We start from the raw sequence: 11348 nt of genomic DNA, 5'->3' as shown, positions 1-11348 counted from the left end.
AGAATGCTCATGGTCACTTATCCCCCAGGAAATTCAAAACAAAACAAGAGATACCACCTCACACCTGTGCGAATGGCCCATATTAAAAAGCCAGGAACAACATAAATTCTGCCAAGGGTGTGGAGGAAAAGGAACCCTTTTACTTTGTTGGTGGGAATGTAGACTGGTCTAGCCCTGATGGAAAGTGTGTGGCAGTTTCTCAAAGCAATAAAATTGTATTTGTCACATGACCCAGCAATTCCACTCCTAGATACCTACTCACTAAAAAAAAAAAAAAAAAAAAAGACTAATTTGAAAGAAAGCTATACTCCCATGTTTATAGAAGCACTACTATTTACAAAAACCAAGTTTTGGAAACAGTCTTACTGCCTTAAAGCACACAAGTAGATAAAAAAGATGTGGTGTATAATACTTCACTTATTGGAGGAACATAGGATCAGTAAGAAAAAATAACTTAAAAAACCCACAAAAATAGGCCCTCCCTGGTGGCGCAGAGGGTTAAAACACAGCACCGAGAATCTAAGGCCGCTTCTGCATGAGTTCGATCCCTACTGCCCCGGAGGTGACCACATGGCAGACCTCTCCTGACCGCCCGCTGCTCCCCTCAGCAGTGTACTTCGTAGTCGATCTGCCTGTTCTGCTCCCCAGTCTGTCTCTGGTGAAGCCTCTCGCTGCCCCTGAGCCTCTGGCCTGTACCCCAGTTCTGTATGCACAAATAAATAAATCTTAAAAAAAAAAAAAAACCCCACACAAAAAAAACAGACAACCTCAAATCAGAGACATTCTGCAGGGGAGGAGGGGAGAGGGATGGAGTTGGGGGCAGGGGAAACACAAGGGACTATGGTGATGGTGCCCAGGTGAATTAGTGGTAGCAATTTTATGGAGACTACACCTGAGAAAAGAAAGCAAACACTGTAAAAAAAAAAAAGATGTGGAATATACAACTGAGTATTTCATTGAATGGAGCTGGAAGGGATCATGCTATGTGAAATAATCAGGAGTAGATAAATATGGGACGGGGACACTTACATGAGGAATATAGAGAAACCAGAGGGTCAAACAAAGACAGACTATAAAACTGACCCTTAGGACCTGTCCATGAATTCAGGTCTTCCAGGAAAGGTGGAGAAAGAGGGGGAGAGGTTACTGGAGAGGGGAGATCACAGGGAACAGCAGCTGAGAACTTATGCTTTGGTGATGGGAGAGTTATGATGACCACATTGAAGGGGAAATATCTTATACTGTCAAAAACACAGGTGTAAAACAATGCTACTTCATTAATACAAATATGTAAAAGTAATACATACTGTGGTTAAGTTTTGATATGTAGGAATTTTTGTTGTTCAATTTTAAATGTTTATTTTTTGGTATTTCATTTGGGGTCTTTAGTTATTTAGATATATGGAAATATTTTAACAATCTTTGCTATGTAAATATGTTTTGGCTTTACTATTAGTTTTATTATGGCTTTATGAATCTGAGACTGCGATTTTTGAGGTTTGCTTTGTGAACTACTGTTGAAATTTTGTAAGTGTTGTATATGTGCTAGAAGAAAGAATTTGAATAAAACGAGTCTGTTAATGCTGTTTAAAACTTGCTTGCCTTTATGAACTGTCAGCTCTATTAAAAATTGGAAGTGGCAGATTGAAATTGACCACTCTGATGTTAGTCATTTTCTCCTTATAAGTCTACCAGTTCTTAATTTATGTATTTGGAGTTCACTTTCTTTCAAGCTATTTTAGAATGATTGTATTGATATGGATGAAACATTTTTGTCCCCCCTTGATTCATAATTTGAAATCTAACCTCCAAGGGGGTGCTATTCGGAGGTGTGGCTTTTTTGGAGTGAGTAGATCACCAGGGCGGAAGCCTCAAGAGTGAGACCTTTCTTAAAGGGTCCAGGGAGCTAGTGTGACCTTTTCTACTGTGTGGGGATACAAAGAAAGGCCAACTCTCAGAGACCTGAAAGAGGCCCTTACCCTGCTGGCATCCTGATTACAGCTTCCAGAACTGGGAGAAATCAGCTTCTGTGTCTGTGGTGGGCTGAGCTCCTATGACATAGATCTTCCTGATGAATTGGAGCTTTTGTCATTAAGGGTGACCTCTATCTTTAGTAACACTTTTGTATTAAAGTTTATCTTGCCTGATGTTAACTTCGCTACCCAGACTTTTTTGGGTCAGTGTTTGCATTTCTCCCCTATTTCTTAACTTGCAAACTTTGCATACCTTTACCTACTAGTTCTTGTAAATAATCTATTGCTGCACTTGTGTGTATGCCTAATATTAATCTTTTTTTCATTCACCATTCACTCAAAATCATTTTTCTGGGTTTGTTTTCTTTTCCTCCTGGAGCACTTCTTAGGAGTTTCATTATTGTAGGTAATTGTGCAATTCTTTGTCTCTTTTTTTTTTTTGGAAGTGTACAGTTTATCTTTCTTCATGACAGTTTATTCTACAAATTGCACAATTCTAGGAAGTTCTTTTCTCAGTTCTATAAAATTATAATTTCCTTTGTTGCTATTTGAAAATTCTGTCTCTACGCTTGCCGTTGTTCTTTCATCAGTGACAGATTTTTTTTTTTTGTCTTCCAGTTAGGTTTTTTTTTTTAAGATTTATTTATTTATGCATCCAGAACTGGGGTACAGGCCAGAGGTGCAGGGATGGTGAGAGGACTCACCAGCGGCAGAGTGTGGAGAAAAACAGGTAGATCCAACCAAGTACACTGCTGAGGGAAGCAGCAGGCAAGTCAGGAGAGTTCTGATGTACTCTGTGGATCACCTCCGGGGCCAGATCCAACTTGCACTGCTAGCTGCAGCTAGCTTTGCTCTAACCCATCGCGCCACCAAGGAGGGCCCCTTCCAGCTACTTTTATTTATTTATTTATTTAAAGATTTATTTATTTATGCATATAGAACTGGGGTACAGGCCAGAGGTGCAGAGGTGATGAGAAGATTCACCAGAGACAGAGTGGGGAGCAGAACAGGCCGACTGATGAAGAACACTGCTGAGGGGAGCAACAGGTGGGTCAGGAGAGGTCTGCCACACCATGTGGGTCAATTCCGGGGTGGGGATCGAACTCATGCTGAAGTGGCTTTAGCTTTTCAGTGCTGTGCTTTAACATTTTGGGCCACCAGGGAGGGCATCAGCTACTTTTAAAGAAGCTGTATTTATTATTACTCTGTTGCTTGCTAACTTTTAATACTACTACTTCCTTAAATGATTTATTCGTCATTAGTTATAGTCTGTATATGACCATTGCAGTAGCTGAAGTCCTTGAGGGTCTAAGTCTTTGGGGGTTTGTTGTGGTTTGTCACTCTCAGTAGTTTGCTTCCTTGCATCTCTGAGTGAACTGAGGTTCACTTTATCTTTGACTGAAGATCTGAGCTGTTGCCTCTATGTCTCTCTGAGATGAGTTCCCTGCTTGTCCCTCTCTCTTTCCTTCTAATTCTTCACATGTCATAGAAAAGTTGGGAGATTTTCTTTGACTGAACCAATTCAATGCCCGCTGTGGACATTGTGGAACTATCTTTGAAGTTCTTAGGCATCCACTTCATAAAATCAAGACAAGCTTAATTTGTATCACAACACTGTTATTCTTGAGAAAATCAAATCATCTGGCAGCTTAATAACAGCCACAACGTCATCTAATACCCAAAGGCTCATTTATGAGCTTCAAACTATGACCCAAACAGGGTTTTTGTATTGCAGTTGGGTTTTATTCTAGAATAAAATATAAAATCAATTTTTATATAAAACCAATTTAATATAAAAGTTTTTTTTCTCTTAATATACAGTTTCCCAAAGTAGTGTGATACAGGACTGGCTCTACCATGGCCCCACCATGTGAACTCCATGCTGGGCCCAAGGTAACCACTTCAGTTGTCCTTTCTCCCAGCCACTAGGAAGGGAGAAGTGAGAAACATCCTTACTCCTATTTCCCCCATTCCTACCTCTAACCCATCCTGCTCCCCCTCCACACCCCCATTCATCGCTGCCCATAGCACCTCCTGCTTCCCCATTCCTCCATCACCCTTCTAGCTGGGCCAATTCTTTCCTCTCAAATGGCAGCTGAGTTAATTTGGCTGTCCACCCCTCCCTCAATCTCTCAGGACATTTGTGAGGGTGTCTATAATAAATGGGGACTCACCCCATTTTCACAGATGGAAGGGGTCATCATGATTATCCTTTTTATGATTGAAAATGTTGAAACTGAGGAAAGGGGGCGCTCATTATGGAAAGAGGTCAATGACAGAGAAAAACTGCAAGAATGTTTCCAGCCAGATGCTGAACCCTGGGTTTTCACAGTGGACCCCCACCTCCACCCAGTGACTCCCACTAAAACCAAGATGCAGTGCCCAGGAACATCTGGCAGCTTGGCTGGGATGTGCACAGGCACTTGGAGCTGTGCTCCAAGTTATGTTACTGCATTCTGGGTTCTTGTGTCTCCAAGAAATAGAAATAATGGAGACTTTAATCCTGTAGGTATCAAATAAGAATTTATTACAATGGATGCAATTCAGCATAAGGGAGTCAGCATTAGACAAGGGCTGTTCCCCAAGAAACAGGTAGAAGCTCTAAAGAAGCAATTTTAAGTCAGCATGATTAGAGGGCTGGAGTCTTTCATGACTCTTCTCTCCCTGAGGTCATTCCATCTCTTGAATTCAGGATCTCCCTGTGCCAGTGACCTCTTCGTGGTGGATTCCCATTCTTTTTTTAATAATAGTTTATTTTTACATAATTTTGTGCATTTTCCCACCTCAGTTGTAATCTCTGTGGGTTTCCCATCACCAAATCACCTGTGTGCCATCACCATAGTCCAGTGCATTTCCCTCCCCTCACCATTTTTGATCCCATTTCCCATTCCACCCCCATAAAATGTCTCTGATATATAGTTATTCATTATTAGTATTATTTTCTTGCTTGGTCCATTATACTGGATTCCCATTCAGGGTTGTCCGTAGTAAAAATTTTATTTCATCTAAAGTATGTGTTGGGGAAATATTCCTTTTTGGAGATAGGGACAATCACTATCAGAGTGTGGGGAGGTAACCTTGCCTCACATCTCTAGTGGAGAAACATGCTCTTGTCTATTTTATAATGACTTGGTTGAGTCAGCCAACCAGTATCATGGAGTCCCCTGAGACTCGCTGGGCCTGCTTTCCTTCCTAACACAGTTACAGTTATGCGCAGGTATGCTCATTGGTGCAGATATCTGCAGGTAAGCTAATGCATAAAGGAGTGTGCACGTGTGCTCACAAGTGTATATGTGCTCACAGATGGAGGTGCACCAGGGCCTGGCATCACATCTCTTTGTGACCCACCAATGAGCATCAAGACCTGACACTGGGCCCCTTTGCTGGCATCAAGATTTTGACCATTCCCTTGGTTTACCATCCAGTGGTACCTCCTGGGTTTTTTGATTCTCTCCATGATGACTTCACAGCATTCAAACTGTGTTTCTTCCTACTAACTCTAATTAATGTCCGGTAACTAAACATTTACCTCTGCTTACTTCAACACCAGGAGTAGAGCTGGTGGGAGAAATTACAGTCTGTGGGGGAGAAGAAAGGCTTGCCTGCATTATGTCAGCTCCTTCTTTTTAAAACAACATCAGACCACAGAAACTGCGGTCATTTCTGGCCAGGCCCTAGTGGGCAGGCTGCATCTGATTAATGTTTGTGTCTTCCTCCAGCAGGCCAAGGCAGGGACTTAATCACTGTGAACTAAATAAATGTATGAACTGGCTTGCCATTCTCTCTCTGCTTATAATTTGTTCTGTCTGGCAAAAGTAATATTATTACATAATAATGGATATTTGCCTTATGCTTTACAAAGCCCACGTTTCTCTCTTTTATATTTTGATGTATTCATCAGTCCTCACAGCAAATTTGTAATGTGTTAGCTTTCAAACTTCATCATATTTAATTATATTTTTATGACTATTAAAATTTATCATAAATATGTTGTAAACTGCATCAAGTTGTATAGAAGAGGGAAGAAGCCATATTCTCATCCATGGAAATGAATGTGTTGTGACTTGAAGTACTTTTGTTATACTGGGTGCTTCATTGCCTTCTTCCTTCACCAATTGTCAGTGAGGCAACCCCGTGCTGGGTACAACAGGAAACAGGAATGAGTGAGAAGCTCACATGGACCCTCAGGGTTTTGAGATGCAAAATCCTGAATTCAACAGCATTTAGTGGAAGCTGATCCTTGAGGACAGCTTATATGTATAAAAATGGGTAAGTGGTCATTGTGCTATAGGAGTTCACAAGGAAGGGAGGGAACCAGAGATCACAAAGTAATTATCATTCAAGGCTATAGTAGTTTTCTACATTGCAATAAAACAGAAACCCATCCTTTCACTATTTGGAAGCGCAAGTTGGGATCAAGGTCTTGGAAGGACTGTGTTCCCTCTGAGACCCTTGGAGGAAGACTTCTTGCCTTTCCCTGCCTCAGTGGGGCTGGCAGGCCTTGTGTTCCTGGGCTGTAGTTGCTTTGACCAAGCTCTGCTTCTGTCCTCACATCTCCCACACTGATTCTCTCTACTTATAAGGACACTAGTCACTGGATTTTGGGCCCACTGAAGATGTGGTGATGACACTTTGCACCTGCAAAGACCTTATTTCCAAAAAGGTCCCAACCTGAGGTTCCAGGTTGACTTGGATTCTGAGGGGACCCCATTTGAACCACTCTAAAGATAGTCATTGAGAACTGGTGAGATAAAAGGGGAGTGTTGGGGGGACTGGTGTGGAGCTATGGTGGGGATCCTTCGATGGAGAGGATGCTGAGTTGGTCCTTCCATGGTGGATTTGAAGTCTGCTTCATTTTATCAGTGTCCTGGCCTTCCCCACTGATGTGGCCCAAAAGGGGTGTCAAATTTTATGTCCCCCCATATTCCCTTGCCTTGGGGTATACACAGGACCCAGGCTTCTGACTAGTTGGGAGAACACTGATTGTCCCTGGAGTGTACAAGTGCTTGGCTCTGGCGGGGCTTCCAAGTGACTGCTGAGTAGGACTTCCAAGGGACCAGCCCTGAACAGGCAGGCCCTGAGACACTGGGCTGTCTTAGCTGCCATGTGAACAGAACTGACTTGGAAGGTACAGAGGGATATATATATATATATATATATATATATCATATTTTTATTGCTGGTCACTCCTGTTGGTGCCCAGAAAACATGAGTTGGACCACAGGACCCTTCAAAGACAAGTGTGAAGAGTCCCACTGCTTTGGCTATCTGCTCCTGTCAGTTGTAGCTGAAAAATTTCTGGCCAATCAATGGGAAAAACCCTGCAAAAACAGTTTGGAGAGGGCTCAGCCACACAGGGAGGCAGCAGGAACTGATAGGAAACCACAAGCAGAGTTGGGGGCGGGCAGTGCACAGGCCTGCAAGGGAGAGGGCAGGCAGCGCCCGCCCGCGCGCCCACGGTGGTGTTCCGGCCTGCCTGGCCTTGTTCACAGCATCTCCTGGCAAACGGTGCCAAGGGATATTCTGTGGTCAAATTAGCTGAAACGCTGTGTGTATGTGAGTGTGTGTGTGTGTGCTGCCTGCAGTCTCTGGGATGCATACAAACATAGTGCTTCTTTTCTTAGGGTTTTCCTTAGAAGTGTGTGGTGAAAAATGAAGCAGCGAGGGAGGCTGAGAGGAAATGCTCAGGGGGAAGCTATTTCAGGGCGGTTCTAGAGATAGGACTGGAGACAGATTGGAGGTGGGGTGAGGAAGGGAAACATACGTACTGGGAGGTGGAAACGAGGGCCTGGAGATGGGGGGATTCCGAGCAGGCTGGGTGGGGTTCCACTCACAGTTCTCAGGGGCTGACCTGAGCACCGCGCAGACACCGAGTGGGGGACCAGGGCTGGCGGGTTCCTGGCCTTCACACGCTGCGGCGGGCCAGGTGGGGAGCGGACGCCACCTGGTGCGAAGCCACGCCCAGGGCGGCAGCACAGCTTTGTACCAGCCTGCTGCCCTCCCTGTGCTCATCTCTCAGGTGCCTTCAGTGAGGTGCTGTGTTTCCTGAACTCCAAGTCCCCTTCCCTTCTTGGGAGACACAAATGAACTCTTCTGGAGTTTGGGTTTTCCTTTGAATCCCATGCGGCCTTTGCAGCCATCACTCTGGCTCCTATATTTAACCTGTTTAATGAGATTTCTTTTCCAGTAATTCCTGAAACTGGTAATCTCTAATTGGGTCAAATTCTCTACCCACAAGCCAGCGATTCTATTTTTAGCACAAATCCTCAGGCTGAAGCTTCCCCTGGCTTTCAGCGCAGCTGTCAGAACGACTTTCTGCCTCGCTCTGCTCTCCTCAGCCAGCCTCATTTTCAATATTTTCCTGGTATGTTTCGGGGGAGCCTTCACTCCACCTCCTCCCCATCTTTGTTATTGACCACCAGGGTGGTTCCCACAAGTTCATTTAATGCAGGTTGGCTAAGGTTCCCTGTGTCACTATAAATAACCAAGTCCCAGCGGCTTTGGGGAAGTGCTGAGTACTCTCCTCTCCTGTGGCCTTTGTCCCAGTTGTAGACAGTCCCCCAGGGACAGTGACTACTAAGAGCCTTATTTCATGAACTGTAAGGACCCTGAAGACCACTGGGGAATTCACAGAGAATCTTGTCCTTGTCCTCATTAGTCAGGGGACCCTGCTCCGCAGTGCTTCGTTTCTCAGATGGGGTGCTGATGTCTCACTGTGCTGGGGACAGGGCTACAAGAAGGCCAAAGTGATTACATGTTTTGTTTTATTAAGGGGAAAATATGGTTATGAGGGAGTGGCCATCCTCCCAGACCAGGAGGGCACTATGTCCCGGACAACGGGCCTCTCCTGTTCACCTCTGGTGGGGAGGTAGAAATTCCCAGAAGAGAGGGACTTTGCTGTGATCTGCGCAACCTGTCCCCAGTATTCATCCTCTGGAACACAGAATGTTACCCAAGAGGCACCACAAGCTAGGTGCATTAGTCTATTCCAGTGTGGTGTCATCTAATTACATCTGCAACGACCTTATTTCCAAGTAAGGTCACTGTTCTGAGTTACTGGGGGTTGGGATTTCAGTATATGAATGTTGGGAGACAAAAAAATTCAATGACAACCATGGAGAGCGGGGAAGTATCAGTACAGTTCAGATAACTTCCCTGTCATTCTGGCTGCAATATAGCCATTTGAAGGCTTTCTCCTTTCAGTCTGGCAAATGGGAAGAGAGAGTATCGATATATCAGAGGACAAGTCCAGAGTGTGGATAATGGCAACCCCTCACGGGGCTTAACTCCTGAGTTGGAATTAGGAGACCAAGCTTCCACCATGCTCTGGGACTTTGCATCTCTTTGACTTAGACAGCTTCCAGGAATTTTATGCTCTGAGGACCAAAGGGGATGATGGACATTAAATTATCTGTGAACCCCACCATTCCAAAGGGCAATGGGTCCTGGGGTGAGCTTCTTTTCAGTAACCCTGATATAACCAATTTAGAGAGCAATTGATACCAACTTTATCTATTAAATCTGGATGAAGGCTGAGTTGAGAATACATAGGTGTGAACTTTGCAACCAGGTTTCTTGGTCATGCGTCTTTCATTCTTGATCAATTGTGAGGACGTTATTCATAAAACCATAGGAACTTAAAAATACCCCATCCCTTTAACAAGAGAATCTACTCTAGATACTTTAGAAGACACTAGCAAATTAAAAAATAAATGACTACTCCAGGTACCTTAATGAAAAGTAAAATCCTGCAGACTTTGCCACCACTTGGGCATAGGCAGGAGAGTTAAGTAATGGAAAATGGCATTTTTGTCCAATCAGTCACAAATAGTGCTGATGCCCCACAATCCTCCTTGGCCCCCCAGTTGCTGCCCTCTAGAGGCTTCCAATCCCAAGAGGGGAGGAGACAAACCAACAGATGACCTAATAGAGAGAGATGGGTGTCACCTTTAATGGTGGGTGGGTAGGGGAAGAGTCAGGGAGAATTCACAGAGGAGGTGTCCTGCATGGGGATGCCACTCAGGAGAAGGGATTCGGTATTTGCTCATATGAGCTCTTGGGGACATAGAATGAAAGGAGCTCATAGCCTAACAAAGACTGGGAAGTACCATCTCAAAGCTATCAGAGCTAACAGATGACCACTTGGGACCTTTACAAAAATGGGAACTTTATATGGTGTAGCTATATTGATTTCAGTGAAATTTGAAACACACTTCAATTGCTAATTCTTACATCCACATAACAACAGGTGGGCTACCTGAACAGCTATTCTGAAACTCACTGGAGTTCCCGTAGAATAGGTCCATGCCTGGCACCCCAATTCAATCTGGGTATCTGGAAGTGGGCCAGGCAAAGAACTCCTACAGGGGTAGTAGGCTCGGTGGTCTGTGATTTCATGGAACCTGAATTCTTTGTCCATCCACACGGAGGGTTAAATGAGAAGCAGCAGGGATCATGAAAAGCCGGGTTCTTCTACAAACCCAAACCCTCTATGCTCCCTGGAACCAGGTGCTTTTGTAGACCCTGTATAATGGGTAACAGAGGCACCCACACCAGGGGTCACTGTGAGCACCGAATGTGATAATGTGTATGAAGCAGCACCAAAAGCCTCTTGCCTTGTAGTGAGTGCTCGTAAGCATTAAGCATCGGGACACACACACACACACACACACACACACACACACATCTGCCACAACCATCTCTACATTCTTCCTATCGGAAGAAGACATTTTGCTGTTGCTTTCTGCTTCTCCTTAGGGCACATCAGAGCCCCCTTCCTCAATCCTATTCCTGCACCAAAACCTCTTCCTTCCCTAGATGCTTTGTCTTAAACTGGCTCCCGTTGGGTGCACGTGCCCAGCGCAAGACTTGCCCCCAAGCCCCCTCACCGGAGTATTTTGAGGGGTTGGGGCAGGGGCAGGACAGGCAGGGTAACTGATGCTCCTGGCAGTCACCTTCTACCCTCCAGGGGGATCTTCATTCATTTCCTTCACACCAAGCAGAACCTCGACCCTGCGTCCACAGTGGAGTGCCACCCTACCCCGCCCCCCACCCCACAGAATTGAGCGACCCAGTTTATTGTGGGGGGCACATAAGACCCCCTTCAATCTCCTACCCTGGAAACGAGCAGAATTCTAGCGTTTTTAACGCCTCAAGAGACTGCCCGGTGGGCTGCACTGTGCGCAAATGGGGAAACTGAGACACGGGTGGGCAAAACCCGCGCCCAAGGTTACACGCCGGCTCTGGCATCCGGAGGCGTGGGCTGCGGAGTAGGGGCGTGGGGCAGTGCGCGCGCTTGGGCTATGCGCGCCCAAGCCCGCGGCCCCGGGTTCCGCTGTCGCAGCGCGGGAGGACGCTCGGGAGGACCGCAGCCGG

The sequence above is a fragment of the Condylura cristata genome, unplaced genomic scaffold (assembly GCF_000260355.1).
Source record: "Condylura cristata isolate star-nosed mole 26May11 unplaced genomic scaffold, ConCri1.0 scaffold00004, whole genome shotgun sequence".
In the NCBI taxonomy this organism is placed as follows: Eukaryota; Metazoa; Chordata; class Mammalia; order Eulipotyphla; family Talpidae; genus Condylura; species Condylura cristata.
The sequence above is the reverse complement of the archived record's forward strand: the minus strand, read 5'-3'. Positions refer to the sequence as shown.